This window comes from Tursiops truncatus, chromosome 15, assembly GCF_011762595.2.
Source record: "Tursiops truncatus isolate mTurTru1 chromosome 15, mTurTru1.mat.Y, whole genome shotgun sequence".
Classification (NCBI taxonomy): domain Eukaryota; kingdom Metazoa; phylum Chordata; class Mammalia; order Artiodactyla; family Delphinidae; genus Tursiops; species Tursiops truncatus.
Genome location: NC_047048.1, coordinates 32,249,275 through 32,273,690, shown reverse-complemented (window position 1 = coordinate 32,273,690; position 24,416 = coordinate 32,249,275). Strand labels below are relative to the sequence as shown.

At 41.3% G+C, this 24,416-nt stretch overlaps 1 protein-coding gene across 19 annotated transcripts in view; it reads left to right on the top strand.

Annotated features, from left to right (window-relative positions):
* RBFOX1 (RNA binding fox-1 homolog 1) overlaps positions 1–24,416 on the top strand; it is a 2,189,093-nt gene that overhangs the window by 1,548,934 nt on the left and 615,743 nt on the right. The gene's annotated exons all lie outside the window — the stretch shown is intronic.

Sequence of the window (24,416 nt, the reverse complement as noted above, 5' to 3'; positions counted from 1 at the left end):
TATGTTTAAATGACATCAGCCAGCTGTTTGGTAGCCCAACCTCCAAATGAACTTAACTAAGGGTTGCTAATAACATCAGGGTAAAACAGAATAATCTAAAATCTAAAAGCTGATCAAACAGAGGCAGAAAGAGATCACCAGGCTAACAGAGGCTGATAGAAGAATCTTAATGCATCACATAGAAAAAACAAAACTCTTCATTGGTTCGTATCCTGTTTGTCATGAAAAATCCTCTTCATTCAGGACGGAATCAACTTTGGTGGGGTGATGGAGTTGGTATTGTTGAAACTATCTTAGGAGAGTGTTAGCTCTCAACAAACCTAAGTATTTTTATTGAGACTCATATCCAAAGACAATAGAATAACTTGGACACAAGATCAACAGCTATCATTGAGAATGTGTGGCAAAAAGCAGAAGGGCATGAGATTGGAAATGAAGAAATATCAGATATCATTGCAGTTTTCAGAACAGATGGAAGGAGGCTGGTGGACCCTATAAACCAGAGGCTGGTAGCGTCTCATAAATCCTGCACTCAGGTGTCAGAAGGTCATGAGAAGCATGGTTTGTGAGCTCATTGCAGAGGAAAGCATGATAACGAGATTTGTGTATCAATTTATTTAGGATAACCCAGACCCAGCACACACCATTTCTCCCTGAAATGGTAGGTTTAGAGCATGTGGTAGACACATTATATATGAAGTTAACCAGGAGGGTCAACAAGGAGACCTTTGTGGGACACGTATGTGACCCCTTTTGGGCAAGGTGGAGGATGATGAGGTGGAGATTCAGAAAAGGAGGTGGAGAAGTCACAAGTTATTGATAGATTGGTAGCTGAGAGGCACAATCAGTAGATCGGTCCATAACGCCTTGGTGGTTTGGAACTGAGTGACTCCAGTGAGCTTTGAGCCCAGGTCTGTCCTGGTGGCATTTTTCTGAACATCTGGATGAAGACAGAGAAGGCTGCTGTTCGGTTTCGGGGATGGTATGATGTGGGGTGCTTCTGTCCATTGAGGTCGTGACTTTCACACCCATTTCACAGATGAGAACATGAGGCATAGCCAACGTATCAGTTTCCTGGGGCTGCCATAACAAATGATCACAAACTAGGTGGCTTCACACAACAGGAATTTATTCTCTCACAGTCCTGGAGGCTGGAAGTTTGAAATCCAGGTGTCAGCAGGGCCATGTTCCCTTTGAGATCTCTAGGGGAGGACCTTCCTGGCCTCTTCCAGCTTCTGGTGGCTCCTGGAATCCCTTGGCTTGTGGCGGCATCGCTCCAATCTCTGCCTCTCTTGTCACATGGCCTTCTCCCTGTGTGTCCTTTTTCTGTCTCTTATGTGGATGCTCTCATTGGATCTAGGGCCCACCCTAATCTACTATGATTTCCTCTCTATTCTTAACTTAATTACATCTGCAAGGACCCTGTTTCCAAATAAGGTCACATTCTCAGGTCCTGGGTGAGCATGAGTTTGGGGGGATGCTATTCAACCCCCTGTAGAAAGTTATGGGCATAGTCAAGGTCCAAGGATCAAGTGGCAGGTCCGGGACTTACGCTTACCTCTGACTTTACAGAGGGGGAGTTTCCCTTTATCTTAGAGGAAATGATCAGGATAGGAAAAGGACTCCAATCCTTGTCATTTGAGGAAGAGTCAAGGAAATATGTGTATCTATCCTTGAAAAAAAATACTCAAGGGATAGGATGATGGGGGTGGAGCAGCGTGGTGCCGCAGAAAGAGAACCTATTTGGTCCAGCTTGTCTGGTGGGAACAGAAGAATGACATGGTCTATGAGCTATGATGCTGCCTCTTCCAGAGCTGTAGTCAGGGTGACACCATAGTTGACAAAGTGAGTGGAGAGAAAGTGACTGGCAGCTGTGTTTCAAGGACGTGGCTACAACTTTAAAGGCAGAGAGGCAGGAAGACCTAGTGATTAAGAAAGTGGACCCTAAGCCTTGCTGCCTGGCCTCAAACTCTGGCTCTGCCATTTACTTGCAGTGTCAACTTGGGCAGGTTGCTTAACCTCTCTGAGCCACAAACTGGGATAAAAATAATATCAGCCTCAGCAGGCATATGAGATGATTCACTGTGATGAGATAATGCATACAAAGCCCCCAATTCAGTACATGTCACTTAATAAATGCTGATTATCATGATTGTTTATAACATTCTTCTTTGGGCTCCCAAACATCATCCCACGTATTACCCACTCTGCCCAGAGAACGCAGACAGCTTGTGTCCCGTCTGGCCGTGGTGGTCCCTGCTTGCCTACCTGACACCTGTGGAACCCCACCACCTCATCCGTGGTGACCTGCAATCCATCTCTTCCTCATTAGTGTAATTACAGAGGCTTTCCTCTCTTCCAGTAGCGCTGCCAGTGGCTGCTAAGCAAGGTTTCAGCCAAGTTGACTGGACGGGCTTCCTCATTATTTAAGGTGCTCATTATTGAGGTTAGCATGGCTTCCTAGCTTCGCTCAAGTCCAGGGAAGGAAACCGACTCTCCTTTCTTTGCATGTGCTTTGGTCCTCTTGTGGCTGCCAGCAAGCTCTGGATGGCCACGATGTCTCTTCCTCTTGGTCCCCATTAGAATCGGATGGTTTTACTATTTTTTTAATCAATCCTAATTTGTCTTTAAAAGAAAAGATTACAATCCAGAGTCAGGAGCAAATTGCAAATTGGCCAACTCCTGTTTGGGAACACCTACCGTCTAAAGCTTTTTAAAACATATATATTAGATCTGCTAAAGGAGCATTATTTCTCCCCCTTCCCAAGCCCTCTCATTATTCCTTGATGGAATTAGAGATGATATTCTCCAATAATTCCAAAGAACAAATTGTTCATTGTTAAGTAGCTCTATCCTTGAATTTCACCGGCTTTTTTGTTGTTGGTGGTGAATTTTCCTTTTATCCTCCTTGAGGGACCCCAACTTGGGTCCAGTTGAACTGAAAATGCTTTTGATGTCTCTGGGCACAAGGTGTAGCCTCTTTCCTAATCCTTGTCCAACTTCCAAGGTCTCTAAGTGCTGTAGCTAAGAGCACCTTTGGAGAAGGAGGCTGTTCTTGGCTAGTGGGAGAACCACTCCAATTGGAAAGATAATGCGAGTCAACAGGAATAACAAGGAATCGTCAGAATTCAGTTCTGCAAAAAGAGCATGCGCACCTGCTGTGCACAGATTGTTCACTGCCCTTGTCTTCAGAAGATGGGAAAGAGCACCTACCCTCTCCTATCCTCGGGCGACGTGAGTCAGGAAGTGAGTCTGTGTTGATGGGAAGCATGTGGGCAGTGGAGTCAGCAGGTTCCAATAGCACGACGACCGTGTTGAACTTAGGGGTTACACCCTCACACCAGCTCTTCCCTGAGAACCTGAATACAGTGTGAAATGTGAATTTTCTTTAAGTCAACCTTAGCATGAGGACGCAGAGGGTCATAGTGGGAGATACACTAATGGCAACTGTAAAGACACAGAACTGGTCCCAACGGAAGGATTGCACGTAACAGAAGAAAAGGAAGCAGATGAGGAAGGGAGGCTGGGGTGGGGCTTGGGTCAGTATTGAACAACTGGAAGGTGCTGTATTAGACATTTTATGAATTCATTGACTTCTCTCCATTGTGGGATGGTCAGGGAGTTTGGTGGGGGGCGCACAGTGGACGAGGAAGCTCTGGCTTCAGGTGGGTCTGGGTCGGACTTCTGGCTCTGCTTTTTCCTAACTCAGGATATGTAGTGTAGCCTCTCTAAACCTCCGTTCTGTCGTCTATTAAAAGGGATCATAATAATGAGACTACCTAACACACAAGACAGTGAATATGGGACGAAGCAGGCAGAAAGCGAGATCGTGCGTGATGCTGGAGGAGCTGGGCTGAAGTCAGGAATAATAAACCCTCCAGGAGTCTGGGGGTGAAGATGAGAGACGCTGAGCCCCTTCTTTCCTCCTCCGCCTCCTTGCTGGGCTCCAGCTGGATGAAAGACTGTGACCACCTTGAGGACCCTTCAGAAAGTTGGCCAGAAAGAGGGAGGAGCAGATGAGGCTGCCTGGAGAGCCCTGTGGCTTTACCTTCCAGGAAACATCTGGAGAGACGTCCCCTGGCAGCCTTTTGGTACCCAGCATCTGTGAAGATACGGGAGCACAGCTGCTAGAGGGCCCTCCTTGTTAGGGGCCAAAGGAAGAGAGATGCCCCTGCCCTGCAGTGAGGACCCTTGACCTCAGTACTCCTTTAGATTTAATGTGCACAGGAATCACCTAGGGTCTCGGAAAACCCAGATTCTGATTCAGTTGGTCTGGTGGGCAGAGTCTGGGATGCATTTCTAATCAGCTTGCAATTAATGCCAATGCTGCTGGTCCCTCGGACACCACCTTGAACATCAGGACACTCCGGGGGAAAACCGTGCTTGGGATTCTGCTCTTTGCTTGTCCTTCCTCGCGCGCGATCGCCCCCTCCACTGTGGAGCTGTGGCCCCTTTACCCTAATTAAAGGGTTCTGCTGTTCCCTGTGATTGTCCCTCACAATGCTGATTACGTTATACACTCAAATTAAATTAAATGCACCCTATCAAATGTGCGGCACACAAAAAGAATATTTATTTGAATATTAAGTACAAATAAGACCTCCCCTGGGATTACCTCAGGGCACATTTGCAGAATTTAATTGCAAGGTTTTTTTTTTTTCACTCAGGTTCTTTCAGAACTCTACTTGTGAAAATATTTTCTTTCCGAAGGTAAAGCTGTGCTCTGTTGGTTTATTATTATTATTATTTTAAATCTGAAGAGCTCTCCAAGTTCAGTTATTACTTCCAGTGTCTAATTAATACTGATGATGACAGCAAACAGCCAGATGACCTAGATTTTCCTCTTCAATTGCCTGCAATTTACATGAATGCCTCCTCATTGTTTCAGAACTTCTGTGAAGCTAGTTCTTTCAGTAAAGATTAAGTTTAGGGTTTCAAGAGCTCATTTTTCATGAAGCATTTGTCTTCCAGCTCTCCTTCTGTTAAGGTTTCCAGGAAGGGTGTGAGCACACACACATGGCGCGCACACGCGTGCACACACACACACACACACACACACACAGAGCAACAATAACAACCACCACCCAGGCAACCCTTTCAGACAACTGAACTGGAAAATTAGAAAATGAATACTCCTCAAGCTTCTCCAGCTACAGGATTGTTCCCATTTCTTAAATGATGACATTTTGTAAAGTCACAGATCAGGAATGGAAAAGACCTCTACAGCTATGTAAAGATTTCTTTAAATGCAGAAGGCAGTGTGGCTTAGAGAGCCAGCCTGGGCTGCCTTCCACTGGAAAGTCACTTATGTCCCTATTTCCTTGTCTGGAAAATTGGTTCAATGGGACTTAGTTCACCTCACTATAGTACGGTTCTTTCTGATAGTACAGTGGTTGTCACATGATTTATTTCTGTTGACATACTCTACGGTCTGTAGAGTGAACTTTTAAGGTCGCAGCACAGAACTTCCAGAAATATCAGCAGCTTTTCACCACCTTTATTTTTCTACCACCGTGGTATCATCCACCCTGCATCTAAGCACAGAGCTGGGCAGGCCCGGTCCATTGTCAATTTATAAAAAGAACAAATAACAACAGCAAACAGACTTTGGATTAAATGCACTTTCTTGCATTAAAAAGACACTTAAGCAGCGCTTTCTGTTGGATGTTCTGATTGCTTCGCAAATATTAACTCATTCAAATCCTGTGATGACCCTTTGGGGTGAGGCCCAGCTGAGGAATTTGTTCAAGGTTCCTAAGCTAATAAGTAGCAGGCAACTTGAGATATGAACCTTAGAAGTCTGGCTTTTAGAGTTTTTCCTCTTAACATAAGATGCCTCTCAAATGTCTTTCAATTAACCTGATCAGGATAACTACCCAGATAAGGCTGTGGCCTGTGTATCTCTGCTGAATCTATTTAATTGGGTTGCAGATGATAAAAATATCAACTTCTGAAAAAATTATCACCAGAGTTTTGCAACATCTAACCAGAAGGGGAAAACAAAGTCCAGTTAAAACATCTTAATTTAAAAATGTCTTGAGAACATATATTCCATCTAAGCGGAGATATGCAAATGGTATGTAAATAACCCACCTGGCCCTCCCCACTCTTTCTCACCTCTGGATGTGGAGAGGCGCGTGATGGGAAAATCTGAGTTGAGAGCCCCATGCTATATAATCAGAGTTCTCTGGCTATAAGGTAATGATGGTCCCAGGAGACTGGTTCAGGGAAGCATGCCAAGCCCTTTTAGTTCCTCAGGACATTTCAGTGAGTGTTCAAATTTTCTTGGACTGAGCAAGGGATTGGGGTGGAGATGGGGGAGCAATTATAACCCTTGATTATGAAGGAAGGAATGGTGATTGCTTCTGCAGCTGAAACAAATAGAAATCATCTTCGTAATAACCGCAATTGTTTTCTCCCTCCCTCCTCTGCCTCGGTTCACAAAATACCTTATTAAATCTGGAGAATAAAAATATGCCTGGGGTAATGGTTTATTATTAGAATAAATAATAGGCAGTATGTCTCCCCCACCTTGCAAGTTATCAGATGCAAAGACATTTAGCTGGTTTCACCTGTAAACGTGCATACATGTATCGGGCCAGCCGGGCTCTTCGTGGCCAGGGGCTGCCCTTTCACTTCAAGACCAGCATCAGGCCTGAAATTAACAACTCCAAGAGACTGCATCCTTGCAGGAAGCAGATGGATGCGGGAAGCTGAAGGGGATCCATGCCAGGTGCCGCTTGTGCTGCCACCTCTTGCTTGGTGTTTGTCTGTGGAATCCGTCTGCCTGCACAGCTTTGTCCCAGATCTGGGGGACTTGTTCTGTTGCTAATGGGGTATTTAACAAGTGGGTTCATGGCACAGCAAGTGCAAAAAGCATATCCTCCAAAGAAAACTGCTCTTTAAAACCTGTTATTTGAGGTTCGCTCCAGTTCTGCGGGCATCCTGACCTCTGACATCCCTTTAATCAGATAACCAACACTTGACTCTCCCTAGTGACTTACATCTGGAACAGTGGGTCTCTTGTGATAAGTACCAACAGCATCAAACGATATGGTTTTACAGGGAACAGCAGGAGACGCAGTGCTCACTCACAGTTGTGTAGTGTCTGACATATACCATACATAAGTCATTTAAGTGCTAAAAATACTAAGTAGTTTGAGATGTTCATGACATGCTCAATAAATTACCCCTAAGCACTGCTGGCCATCAGTTAAATATGTTAGAGCTTTCAGTCTTTGGGTTTATCTGTTCATGTTTACATATAACACCAAACCAATGATTTTTCTTTTCCAACTAGTATTCAGCCTTGCCAAGCTCTTTCCCCGTTCTCCCGACCCCCTTTGGCTCCCCTCCAAATCTGGCACCTTTACAAAATCAGATGAGATTTTAGTAGCAGATTCTGGTTTTCCCCAAGGTTAAAATAAAAATGTCTGGGGAGAAGATGAGTGGATCCCCCAAGTTCTCTCAAGTGCATTTTCTTCAATAATACGGCACGAGTCTGAATCGAGTTAATTAATCATGGCTGACCTGACTCACTGTTGTGGCTTTTTGTTTTCATTTTTGCAGTTGATTATTCCTCACTTCCTCTTCTGAAGTCTAAGCACTTACTACTTTCAGGCACTATATTTTCTCCCTTAGACCAAAAAGAAACAACAGCCAGAACAAGTAATGGGATCTATATTTGCTTATCTGACATAAACGATCCTGTTTTCTTTGAATCAGAGGACACACTTCACTGTAGGATGCAGTTGGAAGAAAGTAGTGGGCTTTATTACAATCATATGATGACTTGGATTATATTCAGGGATTTCAGGTCTTCATAAACTCAGATCTCTAATAAACATTTTATATCAGAACCCAGAAGTAGGGTGGGCAGATCAACCTTTCTCCTTGTTTTATACTTTCCTACTGAAGAGAGTCTACACTAAAATACATAATGTCCCGGAAAATTTGGAGTTGAACTTTTCCCAATTTGTAACTCTTTTGGTGCTCTGGGGAGTTATTTATAGTGACCATTAAATGAGTACCCACCCTGTGCCAGGTCAGACCTGGATTTGATGCTGTACATGCAATTTCTCATTTAATCATTCAAAAATGCTTTTAACTCTCAGCTTTTTAAAAGGTATTATTATGACTACTGTTCATTTGATTTAGAAAAGCAGTGCACGCTCATTGCAAGAAGTTGAACTAAGGTTAAAAGTGAGAAAAAGCTTCACTACTACCTGGTCCCCATTATTATTCTCATTCCCAGGACATAATTTGCATGCTTTTGTTTGCAGTTTGGTGTTTATCATTCCATACTTTTTCCAGGTATGAATGGATATATGCACACATGTGCATACGTACAGGTTTTAAACAAACATTGGATTGTATTTTAAAAAGCAGTTCAACTTTCTTTGTTTTGTTCATTCTCTCATGAGCACCCTTCCATAGGAGTAAATTTCTTTTTTTTAAATTGAAAAAAATATAGTTGATTTACAATGTTGTGTTAATTTCAGATGTCTAGCCGAGTGATTCAGTTATCATATATATCTAATATATATGTTCTTTTTCAAATTATTTTCCATTATAGGTTATTAGAAGATATTAAGTGATCAGCATATAGTTCCCTGTGCTATACAGTAGGTCCTTGCTGTTTATCTATTTTATATATAGTAGTGTGTATCTGTTTCAGTACATTTCTAATGAACCCATAGTATTCCACAGTGTAGATCAAGGGTTGGAAAATTATGGCCACAAGCCAAATCTGGCCCACCAGCTATTTCTGTAAATAAAGTTTTATTGAAACACAGCTGCAGCCATTTGTTTACACATCGTTTATGGCTGCTTTCCTGCCACAATGGCAGGGTTGAATTGGGGTAGTAGAGACAGAGACACTATGGCCCCAAAGCCAAAAATATTTACTATTTGGCTCTTTACAGAACAAGTTTTCCCACCCCTGTTATAGAGGAACCACAATTTATTTAACCAGCACTGATGGATACTGATATTCTGAAGTTCCAGTTCTGTGCTATGAAAAGCACTGCCCTTCCTTCCCCATTGAATGGAAGGAAATGCACATTCTGTGTCATGATAGCTGCCGACTGCCCTCCACAGGTGGTAGCAATTTACCACTCATCCATGGGGCTTAGGAGGACCTATTTACCCACCCATTGCAAAAGGATAATATCAAACCTTTCAAAATTTCAAGCCAGCTATTGTCCTCATTTTTTTTTTTTAAAGGAATCAAACTCAAAAAGTGTCATTACTTCAGCCAAATTCACATGGCCTATGGGGAGTAAAGCCAGGATTTAAACCCGAATTGTTTGGTCTAGTGTTCTGTCTGAAACAAACGCCCCCATCCCCCCCCACTCTCACATGAATATTAACAGCAATTTCTAGTATTTGTTGAATTAAATATGCCAGGTGCTTTGCTTAGTACTTTATATAGGTTATCTTATTTTGAGCTCACAACAAAATTAGATACTAGGTAGGCACCATGTTATCCCCATTATACAGATGGGGAAATTGAGAACAGAGAGATTTTACAGTGTGGCTAATGTCATGTAGACGATACACCATGATTGGTCTCAGGCAGTCTGCTGCTTGAGCCTCCAATCTTCACTGTGGAGAAAACTCCATCTGCAAAAGGACCAGTGGGTTGTTACTGGAGAAATTTAATTTGGTGGAAAGTGTTCCACTCTAAACCCAGTCTAAACCCAATCTAACCACAAGAATCCGAGTGTGTAGATCTATGCATTTATTTAGCCAGACATCACAGTCATTTCATGTTTTGTAGCAAAACCACAAGCATGTAAACAGTCAGCAAAAAAAGCACCTGCTAAAGACAAATGAGGTGCAGATCGGAGGCTGGGTATCTGTGGTTTGGGTTGGTTTCCTTGGCACTGGGAGCTGTGTGCTGCAGTGATTCAGAGGGGGACTTGACTCGAGCCCTCTAGATAGTAATTCCCTCTCTGATACTTCCTAGCTTTATGACTTCAGGAAATCACTTCATCTCTCTGGACCTCAGTTTCCCCATCTGTAAAATGGAGCTAAGGATCCTGCCTACTCACCAACTGGTCAGCATTAACTGAGGTCTTCCTGAAAAGCATTTAGCACATTTTCTGGCATGTTGTAAACACCAGATAAATTTTAACTACTATTAATGTGAAATGTGTTTTGCTTTAAAATGATTAAAATCATTATTTTCCTGCCAGTATAATTAAAATCGAGCAACATATAAAGGTGTTATGATATTAATGTGCTTTCCCTACTCACCCCCCCCCCGCCCCCAGTATCATCTCCCTTACTTTGTTCTACCTTTAACTGTGCTGTTTGCAATTTCATCTTCTCAAATCCTTGAGTAGGTCAGCCCACCCAACTCTTACTCATCCAGTAAGGGTTAGACCAAGGGCTCCATCTCCTAAAACACCTGACTGACACCTCCCTCCACTTTTTTCCCCACCCAACAGGCTGGGTCGGTGCCCCTCTCCTTTGGGTGCCTGGGGTATCCTATGTTTTCCCTTATTATCACACTTATGACCCTGCATTATAATCTTCACCTTATTCTTCTCTCTTCCCTTGTCTTTGAGATTGTTTTAGGAAAGGCGCTGGGTATCATTTACACCTGCATCCCCTTCCATTAGCACAGTATTAGTCAGATAGTAGGAACTCAGAGTACACATGTCAGATGTATGCAATAATCCTGAAATGCATCAAGGAAAAGGCAAACGGTAGCACTCACCCTGGGTACTTTGAAGCAGGCTTTTATAGGACAATGCCATCTTATTTCGGAAGAATTTATAACGATTACGAAAATGGCAAATCCGAGAAAGGTACAGAGGTACCAGTTGATTTGATTTACTGAGTTCTATGCTGTTAGACTTCTTTGGTGCTCTTCTGAATAATTCACAGCTGTCCTGAGAACTGGAATTTCCAACGTTCTATTATTACAAACAAGACAACATACATATCTATTTATCCATTCATTTATTGTGTGTCTTCTTATTTCTCTGACTCCTACTTTTCCCAATTCAAGTTAATCTCTTGCCAGTTTCCTCTTGCTCTTGTCTCTTCCACCACATTGAATTACTTGCACTTGTATAATCCCACTGGGATTTTCACACATTTCCCTCTCTCCTTGAAATAATTTTTTTCATTCTTTTTCTGGATACATTTTCTAAAAAAACAAACAAAAACTACTAACATCTTTTTTCAACTCTCTAAGACAAGGTTGTTGTCCCTTCTATGTGCCCTTAGCACATCTTTTACTTTCACTGTAGCAAATGTTCTCTGTATTGTAATCGTCAATTAACTCATCATTTTTCCTGCTTACACAATGAGTTTTGGAAGTATTCTTTGCTATTGTATTCCCAGTGCCTAGAACAATGTCTGACATCCAGACGGTGATATGGTGATATATATATATATATATATATATATATATATATACACATATATATATGTGTGTGTGTGTGTGTGTGTGTGTGTGTATGTATATATGTATATATTTGTTGAATATATGGAAGGACAAATGGTGGATGGGAAAACAAATAAATGGATTCCAAACATTATCCTAATCTCTAGAAAAAGAAAGCTGAATAAGACTCAGTTCTTTCCCTTGAAGATCCAGTCTGATGTGTGGGAGGGGAAATACTTGTAATAAGGTCAGGATAAAGCAGAAAGAACTGATAAGAGAGAGCTCAAAGTCAGGAGAAGATGAAAAAGGCTGAGTCTGAGAAAGATTCTGTGGCCCTGTTGACTAGATGAAGATAGGAGATGGGGGAAGATGAATCCCTGCTATTAAACATCTCGTTCAACCAGGAGAGCAAAGGGCCTCATGCTGGAGATTATTGCTTCAGTGTCTAACCTTTCATAAGTGCTTACTTGGCAGCCCTATCGAGAGTGGTATTTGATTCTCTGGAAGCATCTTAAAGGAGCAGCATCAGACTTCCCACTGTCCCTTTTTTTTTTTCATTTAGGCTATAAAATATATTGGTTTTGTGCATTAGTGCCATGGGAGAAAAAAAATATCACATGCTAGTTTCCAAATGAAATGGCATTTAGTAAAGTGTACATTTAAGATAATTTTCAAGGCTGGCTTTTAAAGAGTACATAGGAAGAGTCTTTCTTCATAACAGATGACGAGGAGTTACAGGTGCCTCTTCTGAACCTCTCCCATAATGGTGATGGGGAATCTTTTTAAGAACGTCATTAGGTTTAGCAATAACTTAGCCTTCAGAGCATCATTACATCCTGCTTGGATTGTGGTGTGACGACCACAGTCCCGTGATAGGACTCAGCCCATCTTGCATAACTGGCTATTTGCACTTGATGACCTCTAGGGAAAGAAGAGGAGGGCACCTGCCACCTTACCCAGAAGATGTGGGTGTTACTGAGTTGATTTCTAAACAAAGAGGTGATGGCAGGTGTAGGTTCTATTATGCAGCAGTAGAGTATGGTAGAGTTGACATCCAATTCACAAAGAATTTATGGCATTGGGCAGGAACATGGCCCCAAAGGAGAAGCTGGATATTGTTAGTAGAATATGGACAATGTTACTAGAATATGGATGCTGTGCAGGAAAAAGTATTGCCATCCCTCTTTACTTGCATTTCCCATTCAGTTTTATGTTTTACATGTAGATATGTGGTCCGTTTTGAGTTAATTTTTGTGTAAAGTGTGAGGTTTAGATCAAGGTGTTTCGCTTGTTTGTTTTTGTTTTGCATAGAGACATCCAATTATTCTAACATCATCTGTCTTGGGGTATATCCATTTTTGTAGTATTAATTTTTTAAGTGGTTACTCTATGGATTATATTACATATACTTCTCTCAGTCTATCTAGAATCAATTTTTACCATTACAATTGGGATGTGGAAACCTTATTGCCATATATGTTTCTTACCCTCCTCTCTTTACGCTGTGTTCATCTTGCGTGTTGCATATACATACATTTAGAACCGAGTTAGACAATTTTGTAATTTGTTTTCAACCATTAAACATATTTGAAAGAACTCAAAGGGGTACACTAGTCTATTATATTCATATTTACCCATATATTTACCATTTCCTTTGCTCTTCCTTTATCCTTGATATTCCAAGTTTCTTTCTGGCATTATATTCCCTTTGCCTGGCAATTCTTGTAGCAATTATTTCAGAGTAGTTCTGTTGGCAAAGAATTTTCTTAGTTTCCTTAATATTTCATCTTCATTTCTAAAGGATATTTTCATTGGAATTAGAATTCTGGGTTGAATTTAGCACTTAAAAATCGTGTGTAGAGTTCCTTCTGCTATCCAGCATATAGCTGATTTACTTTGCTGTACAGCAGCAGCTAACACAACATTGTAAAGCAACTCTACCCCAATTTTAAAAAAAAATGTGTGCCACCTCCTTCCTGACTCCCTGGTTTTTGTTTATTTAAGTGAGAAATCCACAGTTATTTAAATCGTTTTTTACTCTCTTACAATATTGCATCATTTGTCTCTGTTTCCAAAGCCCCTACCCCCGCCCAGATTATATCTGGATGTGAGTTTCTTTGGGTTTACCTCCTTAGGGTTTGCTGAACTTGTTGAATTTGTGGGTTTATATCTTTTGCCAAATGTGGGGAGTTTTCAGCCGTGATTTCCTCAAATAATTATCTGCAGTGAACTTTATTCTAGATTTCTTTATTCTAGAATTTATCTTTATTCTAGAATTCCAGTGACATGAATGTTATACTTTCTGCTGTTGTTACAAGTCCTTGAGTTTCTTTTTCTTTTTTTTTTTTCCCTCTTTGTTTATTTTGGATACTTTTTACTGATATGTACTCAAATTCATTGAGTGCCCTCCTGCTATCTCTATTCTACATTTAAACTTTTTCAGCAATTTTATTTTTTTTTTAATTTGGGTTATTGATTTTTACAGTTCTAAAATTTACATTTGGTTCCTCTTTATGTCTTCTATCTCTTTGCCAGTACTGTCTATTTTTTTAATTAGTTTTAACTGTTTCTGCCCTTACTTGTTGGAGCATTTTTATAATAGCTACTTAAAATCTGTATTTGATAATTCCAGCATCCATGTCATCTCAGTGTTGGTGTCTGTGACTGTCTTTCCCCATGTAAGTTTAGATTTTCCTGTTTCTATGCCGAGTAATTTTGGTTGCACCCTGGGTATGTTGAATATTATGTTATGAGATTCTGGGTCTTGTTTTTTTTTTTTTTTTTAATATTTATTTATTTATTTGGCTGTACCGGTCTTAATTGCGGCACGTGGGATCTTTTAGGTGTGGCATGGGGATCTAGTTCCCCTACCAGGGATCGAACCCTGGCCCCCTGCATTGGGAGCACGGAGTCTTAACCACTGGACCACCAGGGAAGTCCCTCTGGGTCTTGTTTAAATCCTATGGAAATGGTTGATACTTTTGCTTTACCAGGCAATCAACCCAGTTGGATTTAGGCTGAAAGTTTCTACCTTCCTTCTATGGTTTTGTTTCCAATATCAGTTCTGCTTTCAAAGCCTTTGCTTTGGATCTCATATGTGTGCATCCCAGTGGCCAGTCTGGAACCTGAGCAGTAGTCTATTCAGTTCAGTTCTCAAAGTCTATGGTACCTATTTAGGGTCACATGCACACACATCTAAGTTCAGGGGTGTGTCCAGAGTTCATGAAAGTAGTGCATGAAGTCATTTTCCCAAACTCTTTCCTCTCTAGAAATCTCAAATTTTTTGTTTTGTTTTGGATTTGGTTTCCTAGGGCTCCCTTTTTGGTCCACCAGCCAGAAAGCTGGTGCTTTTTAACCCTGTTCATATGTTTCTGCTACTGAGCCTACAATTTGGGGCCAAGCAGCAAGAGGAAAGAAAAAAATTAACAGAGGGTTGCCCCATCTCCTGGGACCACAGCTTCTCAGATCATAGAGGAGGTTTCCCACCCTCAGACTGTTGGGCGTCTCTCTGTGTCTGTGTGTGGGTGCCCAGTTCTGGGCTCTAGGCTGCTGTGAATCCATGCCAGGGGATACTGACGAGAGAAGGGGGAGGAACTCACCGCTTATCCAGTATTCTGGTCTGCTTCTCTGCTCCACCTGCTACTATTTAATTTTCAGAGACCCTTCATAGTTGTGTCATGCATTCTATCTAGATTTTTTTTTCAACATTTTACTTTTTATTGAGGTAAAATTGGTGAACAACATTATATTAGTTTTAGGTGTAAAACATAGTTATTTGATTATTGTATACACTACAAAATAATCAACATACTGTATCTAGTTACCATCTGTCACATTACAATTTACCCCACTTCACCCATTTTTTCCACCCACCCCAATCCAGTCCCCCTCTGATAACCACCAATATGTTCTCTGTATCTATGAGCTTTGTTTTGTTTCCTTTTTTGTTTTGTTTTTTAGATTCCATATATAAGTGAAACCATACAAGTGAAATCATACAGTATTTGTCTTTCTCTGCCTGAATTATTTCATATGGCATACTACTCGCAATGTCCATCCACTGTGTTGCAAATGGCAAGATTTCCTTCTTATCTAGATTTTATAGTTGCACTGCGCGGGGGAGACAGAGTGAAGTATGCTTACTCCATCTTACCTGGAACCAGGACCTCATCACCCGCCTGGTTTACTTGACTATAAAGTTCCCATTTTAGCCACTTGAGTGTACAGAGTAAGGGCATTAAATACATGCACAATATTGTGCAACTATCACTGTCTAGTTTCAGAAATTTCTTGTCACCCCAAATCTGAAAACTCCAAACCCACAAAGCACTCACTCACTCCCCTTTGGCCCTTCCCCAAATCCCCTCGCAACCACTAAACTGCTTTCTGTCTCTATGGATTTGCCCCACTTTATTTTTTATTTATTTATTTATTTTTACATCTTTATTGGAGTATAATTGCTTTACAATGGTGTGTTAGTTTCTGCTTTATAACAAAGTGAATCAGTTATACATATACATATGTTCCCATATCTCTTCCCTCTTGCGTCTCCCTCCCTCCCACCCTCCCTATCCCACCCCTCCAGGCGGTCACAAAGCTCCGAGCTGATCTCCCTGTGCTATGCGGCTGCTTCCCACTAGCTATCTACCTTACGTTTGGTAGTGTATATATGTCCATGCCTCACTCTCGCTTTGTCACAGCTTACCCTTCCTCCTCCCCATATCCTCAAGTCCATTCTCTAGTAGGTCTGTGTCTTTATTCCTGTCTTACCCCTAGGTTCTTCATGACATTTTTTTTTCTTAAATTCCATATATATGTGTTAGCATACGGTATTTGTTTCTCTCTTTCTGACTTACTTCACTCCGTATGACAGACTCTAGGTCTATCCACCTCATTAAAAATAGCTCAATTTCGTTTCTTTTTATGGCTGGGTAATATTCCATTGTATATATGTGCCACGTCTTCTTTATCCAATCATCCGATGATGGACACTTAGGTTGTTTCCATCTCCGGGCTATTGTAAATAGAGCTGCAATGAACATTTTGGTACATGACTCTTTTTGAATTATGGTTTTCTCAGGGTATATGCCCAGTAGTGGGATTGCTGGGTCATATGGTAGTTCTATTTGTAGTATTTTAAGGAACCTCCATACTGTTCTCCACAGTGGCTGTATCAATTTACATTCCCACCAGCAGTGCAAGAGGGTTCCCTTTTCTCCACACCCTCTCCAGCATTTATTGTTTCTATATTTTATGATGATGGCCATTCTGACTGGTGTGAGATGATATCTCATTGTAGTTTTGATTTGCATTTCTCTAATGATTAGTGATGTTGAGCATTCTTTCATGTGTTTGTTGGCAGTCTGTATATCTTCTTTGGAGAACTGTCTGTTTATGTCTTCTGCCCATTTTTGGATTGGGTTGTTTGTTTTTTTGTTATTCAGCTGCATGAGCTGCTTAAAAATTTTGGAGATTCATCCTTTGTCAGTTGCTTCATTTGCAAATATTTTCTCCCATTCTGAGGGTTGTCTTGTTTATGGTTTTCTTTGCTGTGCAAAAGCTTTGAAGTTTCATTAGGTCCCATTTGTTTATTTTTATTTCCATTTCTCTAGGAGGTGGGTCAAAAGGATCTTGCTGTGATTTATGTCATACAGTGCTCTGCCTATGTTTTCCTCTAAGAGTTTGATAGTTTCTGGCCTTACATTTAGGTCTTTAATCCATTTTGAGCTTATTTTTGTGTATGGTGTTAGGGAGTGATCTAATCTCATACTTTCACACGTACCTGTCCAGTTTTCCCAGCACCACTTATTGAAGAGGCTCTCCTTTCTACACTGTACATTCCTGCCTCCTTTATCAAAGATAAAGGTGACAATATGTGCATGGGTTTATCTCCGGGCTTTCTATCCTGTTCCATTGATCTATCGTTCTGTTTTTGTGCCAGTATCATACTGTCTTGATTACTGTAGCTTTGTAGTATAGTCTGAAGTCAGGGAGCCTGATTCCTCCAGCTCCATTTTTCGTTCTCAAGATTGCTTTGGCTATTCGGGGTCTTTTGTGTTTCCATACGAATTGTGAAATTTTTTGTTCTAGTTCTGTGAAAAATGCCATTGGTAGTTTGATAGGGATTGCACTGAATCTGTAGATTGCTTTGGGTAGTATAGTCATTCTCACAATGTTGATTCTTCCATTCCAAGAACGTGGTATATCTCTCCATCTATTTGTATCATCTTTAGTTTCTTTCATCAGTGTCTTATAATTTTCTGCATACAGGTCTTTTGTCTCCTTAGGTAGGTTTATTCCTAGATATTTTATTCTTTTTGTTGCAATGGTAAATGGGAGTGTTTTCTTGATTTCACTTTCAGATTTTTCATCATTAGTGTATAGGAATGCCAGAGATTTCTGTGCATTAATTTTGTATCCTGCTACTTTACCAAATTCATTGATTAGCTCTAGTAGTTTTCTGGTAGCATCTTTAGGATTCTCTATGTATAGTATCATGTCATCTGCAAACAGTGACAGCTTTACTTCCTCTTTTCTGATTTGGATTCCTTTTATTTCCTTTTCTTCTCTGATTGCTGTGGCTAAAACTTCCAAAACTATGTTGAATAAGAGTGGTGAGAGTGGGCAACCTTGTCTTGTTCCTGATCTTAGTGGAAATGCTTTCAGTTTTTCACCATTGAGGACGATGTTGGCTGTGGGTTTGTCATATATGGCCTTTATTATGTTCAGGAAAGTTCCCTCTATGCCTACTTTCTGCAGGGTTTTCATTATAAATGGGTGTTGAATTTTGTCAAAAGCTTTCTCTGCATCTATTGAGATGATCATATGGTTTTTCTCCTTCAATTTGTTAATATGGTGTATCACGTTGATTGATTTGCATATATTGCAGAATCCTTGCATTCCTGGAGTAAACCCCACTTGATCATGGTGTACGATCCTTTTAATGTGCTGTTGGATTCTGTTTGCTAGTATTTTGTTGAGGATTTTTGCATCTATGTTCATCAGTGATATTGGCCTGTAGTTTTCTTTCTTTGTGACATCCTTGTCTGGTTTTGGTATCAGGGTGATGGTGGCCTTGTAGAATAAGTTTGGGAGTGTTCCTCCCTTTGCTATATTTTGGAAGAGTTTGAGAAGGATAGTGTTAGCTCTTCTCTAAATGTTTGATAGAATTTGCCTGTGAAGCCATCTGGTCCTGGGCTTTTGTTTGTTGGAAGATTTTTAATCACAGTTTCAATTTCAGTGCTTGTGATTGGTCTGTTCATATTTTCTATTTCTTCCTGATTCAGTCTTGGCAGGTTGTGCATTTCTAAGAGTTTGTCCATTTCTTCCAGGTTGTCCATTTTATTGGCATAGAGTTGCTTGTAGTAATCTCTCATGATCTTTTGTATTTCTGCAGTGTCAATTGTTACTTCTCCTTTTTCATTTCTAATTCTATTGATTTGAGTCTTCTCCCTTTTTTTCTTGATGAGTCTGGCTAATGGTTTATCAATTTTGTTTATCTTCTCAAAGAACCAGCTTTTAGTTTTACTGATCTTTGCTATCGTTTCCTTCATTTCTTTTTCATTTATTTCTGATCTGATTTTTATGATTTCTTTCCTTCTGCTAACTTTGGGGTTTTTTGTTCTTCTTTCTCTAATTGCTTTAGGTGCAAAGTTAGGTTGTTTATTCGAGATGTTTCCTGTTTCTTAAGGTAGGATTGTATTGCTATAAACTTCCCTTTTAGAACTGCTTTTGCTGCATCCCATAGATTTTGGGTCGTCGTGTCTCCATTGTCATTTGTTTCTAGGTATTTTTTGATTTCCTCTTTGATTTCTTCAGTGATCAGTTCGTTATTAAGTAGTGTATTGTTTAGCCTCCATGTGTTTGTATTTTTTACAGATCTTTTCCTGTAATTGATATCTAGTCTCATAGCATTATGGTCGGAAAAGATACTTGATACAATTTCAATTTTCTTAAATTTACCAAGGCTTGATTTGTGACCCAAGATATGATCTATCCTGGAGAATGTTCCATGAGCACTTGAGAAAAATGTGTATTCTGTTGTTTTTGGATGGCATGTCCTATAAATATCAATTAAGTCCATCTTGTTTAATGTATCATTTAAAGCTTGTGTTTCCTTATTTATTTTCATTTTGGATGATCTGTTCATTGGTGGAAGTGGGGTGTTAAAGTCCCCTACTATGAATGTGTTACTGTCAATTTCCCCTTTTATGGCTGTTAGTATTTGCCTTATGTATTGAGGTGCTCCTATGTTGGGTGCATAAATATTTACAATTGTTATATCTTCTTCTTGGATCAATCCCTTGATCATTATGTAGTGTCCTTCTTTGTCTCTTCTAATAGTCTTTATATTAAAGTCTATTTTGTCTGATATGAGAATTGCTACTCCAGCTTTCTTTTGGTTTCCATTTGCATGAAATATCTTTTTCCATCCCCTTACTTTCAGTCTGTATGTGTCTCTAGGTCTGAAGTGGGTCTCTTGTAGACAGCAAATATATGGGTCTTGTTTTTGTATCCATTCAGCCAATCTGTGTCTTTTGGTGGGAGCATTTAGTCCATTTACATTTAAGGTAATTATCGACATGTATGTTCCTATTACCATTTTCTTAATTATTTTGGGTTCGTTATTGTAGGTCTTTTCCTTCTCTTGTGTTTCTTGCCTAGAGAAGATCCTTTAGCATTTGTCATAAAGCTGGTTTGGTGGTGCTGAACTCTCTCAGCTTTTGCTTGTCTGTAAAGGTTTTAATTTCTCCATCAAATCTGAATGAGATCCTTGCTGGGTAATCTTGGTTGCAGGTTTTTCTTGTTCATCACTTTAAATATGTCCTGCCAGTCCCTTCTGGCTTGCAGAGTTTCTGCTGAAAGATCAGCTGTTAACCTTATGGGGATTCCCTTGTGTGTTACTTGTTGTTTTTCCCTTGCTGCTTTTAATATATTTTCTTTGTATTTAAGTTTTGACAGTTTGATTAATATGTGTCTTGGAGTATTTCTCCTTGGATTTATCCTGTATGGGACTCTCTGTGCTTCCTGGACTTGATTAACTATTTCCTTTCCCATATAAGGGAAGTTTTCAACTATAACCTCTTCAAATATTTTCTCAGTCCCTTTCTTTTTCTCTTCTTCTGGAACCCCTATAATTCGAATGTTGGTGCATTTAACGTTGTCCCAGAGGTCTCTGAGACTGTCCTCAGTTCTTTTCATTATTTTTTCTTTATTCTGCTCTGCAGTAGTTATTTCCACTATTTTATCTTCCAGGTCACTTATCCGTTCTTCTGCCTCAGTTATTCTGCTATTGATCCCTTCTAGAGAATTTTTAATTTCATTTATTGTGTTGTTCATCATTGTTTGTTTGCTCTTTAGTTCTTCTAGGTCCTGGTTAAATGTTTCTTGCATTTTGTCCATTCTATTTCCAAGATTTTGGATCATCTTTACTATCATTATTCTGAATTCTTTTTCAGGTAGACTGCCGATTTCCTCTTCATTTGTTAGGTCTGGTGGGTGTTTATCTTGCTCCTTCATCTGCTGTGTGTTTTTCTGTCTTCTCATTTTGCTTATCTTACTGTGTTTGGGGTCTCCTTTTTGCAGGCTGCAGGTTCGTAGTTCCCGTTGTTTTTGGTGTCTGTCCCCAGTGGCTAAGGTTGGTTCAGTGGGTTGTGTAGTGCCTGTGTTCTGGTGGATGAGGCTGGATCTTGTCTTTCTAGTGGGCAGGTCCACGTCTGGTGGTGTGTTTTGGGGTGTCTGTGGACTTATTATGATTTTAGGCAGCCTCTCTGCTAATGGGTGGGGTTGTGTTCCTGTCTTGCTAGTTGTTTGGCATAGGATGTCCAGCACTGTAGCTTGCTGGTTGTTGAGTGAAGCTGGGTGCTGGTGTTGAGATGGAGATCTCTGGGAGATTTTCGCCATTTGATATTATGTGGAGCTGGGAGGTCTCTTGTGGACCAGTGTGCTGAAGTTGGCTCTCCCACCTCAGAGGCCCAGCACTGACTCCTAGCTGCAGCACCAAGAGCCTTTCATCCACACGGCTCAGAATAAAAGGGAGAAAAAGTAGAAAGAAAGAATTAGTAGAAGTAGAAAGAAAGAAAGGAGGGAGGGAGGGAGGGAGGAAGGAAGGAGGGAAGGAAGGAAAAAAGAAAGAAGATAAAATACAATACAATAAAGTAATATAAAATATAGTAAAGTTATTAAAATAAAAACCAATTATTAAGAGAAAAAGAAAAAAAGTTTTAAAAACAAACAAACAAAAAAAAACGGACGGATAGAACCCTAGGACAAATGGTGGAAGCAAATCTATACAGACAAAATCTCACACAGAAGCATACACATACACACTCACAAAAAGAGGAAAAGGGGAAAAAATCATAAATCTTGCTCTCAAGTCCACCTCTTCAATTTGGGATGATTCGTTGTATATTCAGGTATTCCACAGATGCAGGGTACATCCAGTTGATTGTGGAGCTTTAATCCGCTGCTTCTGAGGCTGCTGGGAAAGATTTCCCTTTCTCTTCTTTGTTCTCAGAGCTCCCAGGGGCTCAGCTTTGGATTTGGCCCCACCTCTGAGTGTAGGTCGCCGGAGGGCGTCTGTTCTTCGCTCAGACAGGACGGGGTCAAAGGAGCCGCTGATTCGGGGGCTCTGGCTCACTCAGGCTGCGGGGAGGGAGGGGCATGCAGTGCGGGGCGGGCCTGCGGCGGCGAAACCCGGAGTGACGTTGCACCAGCCCGAGGCGCGCCGCGTGACGTTGCACCAGCCCGAGGCGCGCCGCCGCGTGACGTTGCACCAGCCCGAGGCGCGCCGTGCGTTCTCCCGGGGGACTTGTCCCTGGATCCCGGGACCCCGGCAATGGCGGGCTGCACAGGCTCCCCGGAAGGGGGGTGTGGATAGTGACCTGTGCTCGCACACAGGCTTCTTGGTGGCGGCAGAAGCGGCCTTAGCGTCTCATGCCCGTCTCTGGGGCCCGCGCTTTTAGCCGCGGCTCGCGCCCGTCTCTGGAGCTCCTTTTAAGCAGCGCTCTTAATCCCCTCTCCTCGCGCACCAGGAAACAAAGAGGGAAGAAAAAGTCTCTTGCCTCTTCAGCAGCTCTAGACCTTTTCCCGGACTCCCTCCCGGCCAGCCGTGGCTCACCAACCCCCTGCAGGCTGTGTTCATGCCGCCAAGCCCAGCCCTCTCCCTGCGCTCCGACATAAGCCCGAGCCTCAGCTCCCAGCCCCGCCCGCCCCGGCAGGTGAGCAGACAAGCCTCTCGGCCTGGTGAGTGCCGGTCGGCCCTAATTCTCTGTGTGGGAATCTCTCCCCTTTGCCCTCCCCACCCCTGTTGCCACGCTCTCCTCTGTGGCTCCGAAGCTCCCCACCTCCGCCACCCGCAGTCTCCGCCCGCGAAGGGGCTTCCTAGTGTGTGGACACTTTTCCTCCTTCACAGCTCCCTCCCACTGGTGCAGGTCCCGTCCGTATCCTTTTGTCTCTGTTTATTCTTTTTTCTTTTGCCCTACCCAGGTACGTGGGGGGTTTCTTGCCTTTTGGGAGGTCTGAGGTGTTGTGCCAGCGTTCAGTAGGTGTTCTGTAGGAGTTGTTCCACGTGTAGATGTATTTCTGGTGTATCTGTGGGGAGGAAGGTGATCTCCGCTTCTTCCGCCATCTTCCCGGAAGCCTATTCCCACTTTATTTTTTTAACAGTTTATGGAGATATAAAGTCTACGTACCATATACACTTCACATACCATAAAGCCACCTATTTGAAGTGTATAACTCACTTCCGTGTGTGTGTGTGTATGTGTGTGTGTGTTTTGTATATATATAGAATTGTACCCATTTCCTTTTTAATATTTTGGAATATCTCCTCCCAGTCCTTTCCTCTTTCTTTTCTTTTATCTTTCTTCCTTTTCTTTAATGATCAATTTCACTGTATATATTTTTTAAAATTTAATTATTTATTTTGGGCAGTGCTGGGTCTTCGTTTCTGTGCGAGGGCTTTCTCTAGTTGTGTCAAGCAGGGCCCACTCTTCATCGCGATGCCTGGGCCTCTCACTATCGCGGCCTCTCTTGTTGCTGAGCACAGGCTCCAGACGCGCAGGCTCAGTAGTTGTGGCTCACGGGCCTAGTTGCTCCGCGGCATGTAGGATCTTCCCAGACCAGGGCGCGAACCCGTGTCTCCTGCATTAGCAGGCAGATTCTTAACCACTGCGCCACCAGGGAAGCCCCAATTTCACTGTATTTTTAACACAAAATCAGAATCATAACATTTGTGCACTTTTGTAGTTACTTTTATTAGAGACTAAATAGTGCCTTTTAAGCATTTCCCATTTCTGTTTTTCAAGACAATGGTTCTAAATGCTGCACATTTTGCCATCCAATCAATGTACTATAATTTACTTTTAATTTTTCTATTATTATACATTGTAATATTTATAGTTTTTAAATAAATAATGTTGCAGTTAATTGATACATAAATAAACATTTGTGTTTAACTGTTTCTTTTCTTAAGAGCTATTCTTAGAGGTGATATTTCTGGATTAAAGGGCACAGCAAAGCACTGATTTATAGATTTGGGGCTCCGTTGTATCCTAAATAATGATACCTATTTTTGTTTTAGAGAAAGTAAAAAAGAAACCTTCAGTATAAAATACATAAAATATACATCAAAAGTCAGTTCCTCAGCCTTTTCCTTTAGTGTAAGTTTCAAAAACTCGCAATATATTTGTCAGGTGCTAGGAGTCAGGGGTTACCTCATTGGTGAAAAAAATGCTAGAAATACACAGAATAAGTTGTGAATGCAGACCTAAATTTCATTTTGGCTTAGCTGTTTGAGTTGAAGGTGGAGTCAGCTAGTCCTCCTGGAGGTAGAGTGACCACAGGTCCCAGTTTGCCTTGTCACTCCCACTTTGCATCTGCTGTGCCCGGTGTAATCATTCCTACTATCCCACCCACTCCTTTAACTCACATATTTTTTTTTCCTGTTCGGACAGTAAATTATATGGTCATTCTAAAGACTCATCCTTGATTTTAAGAAGCACATTTTGATAGG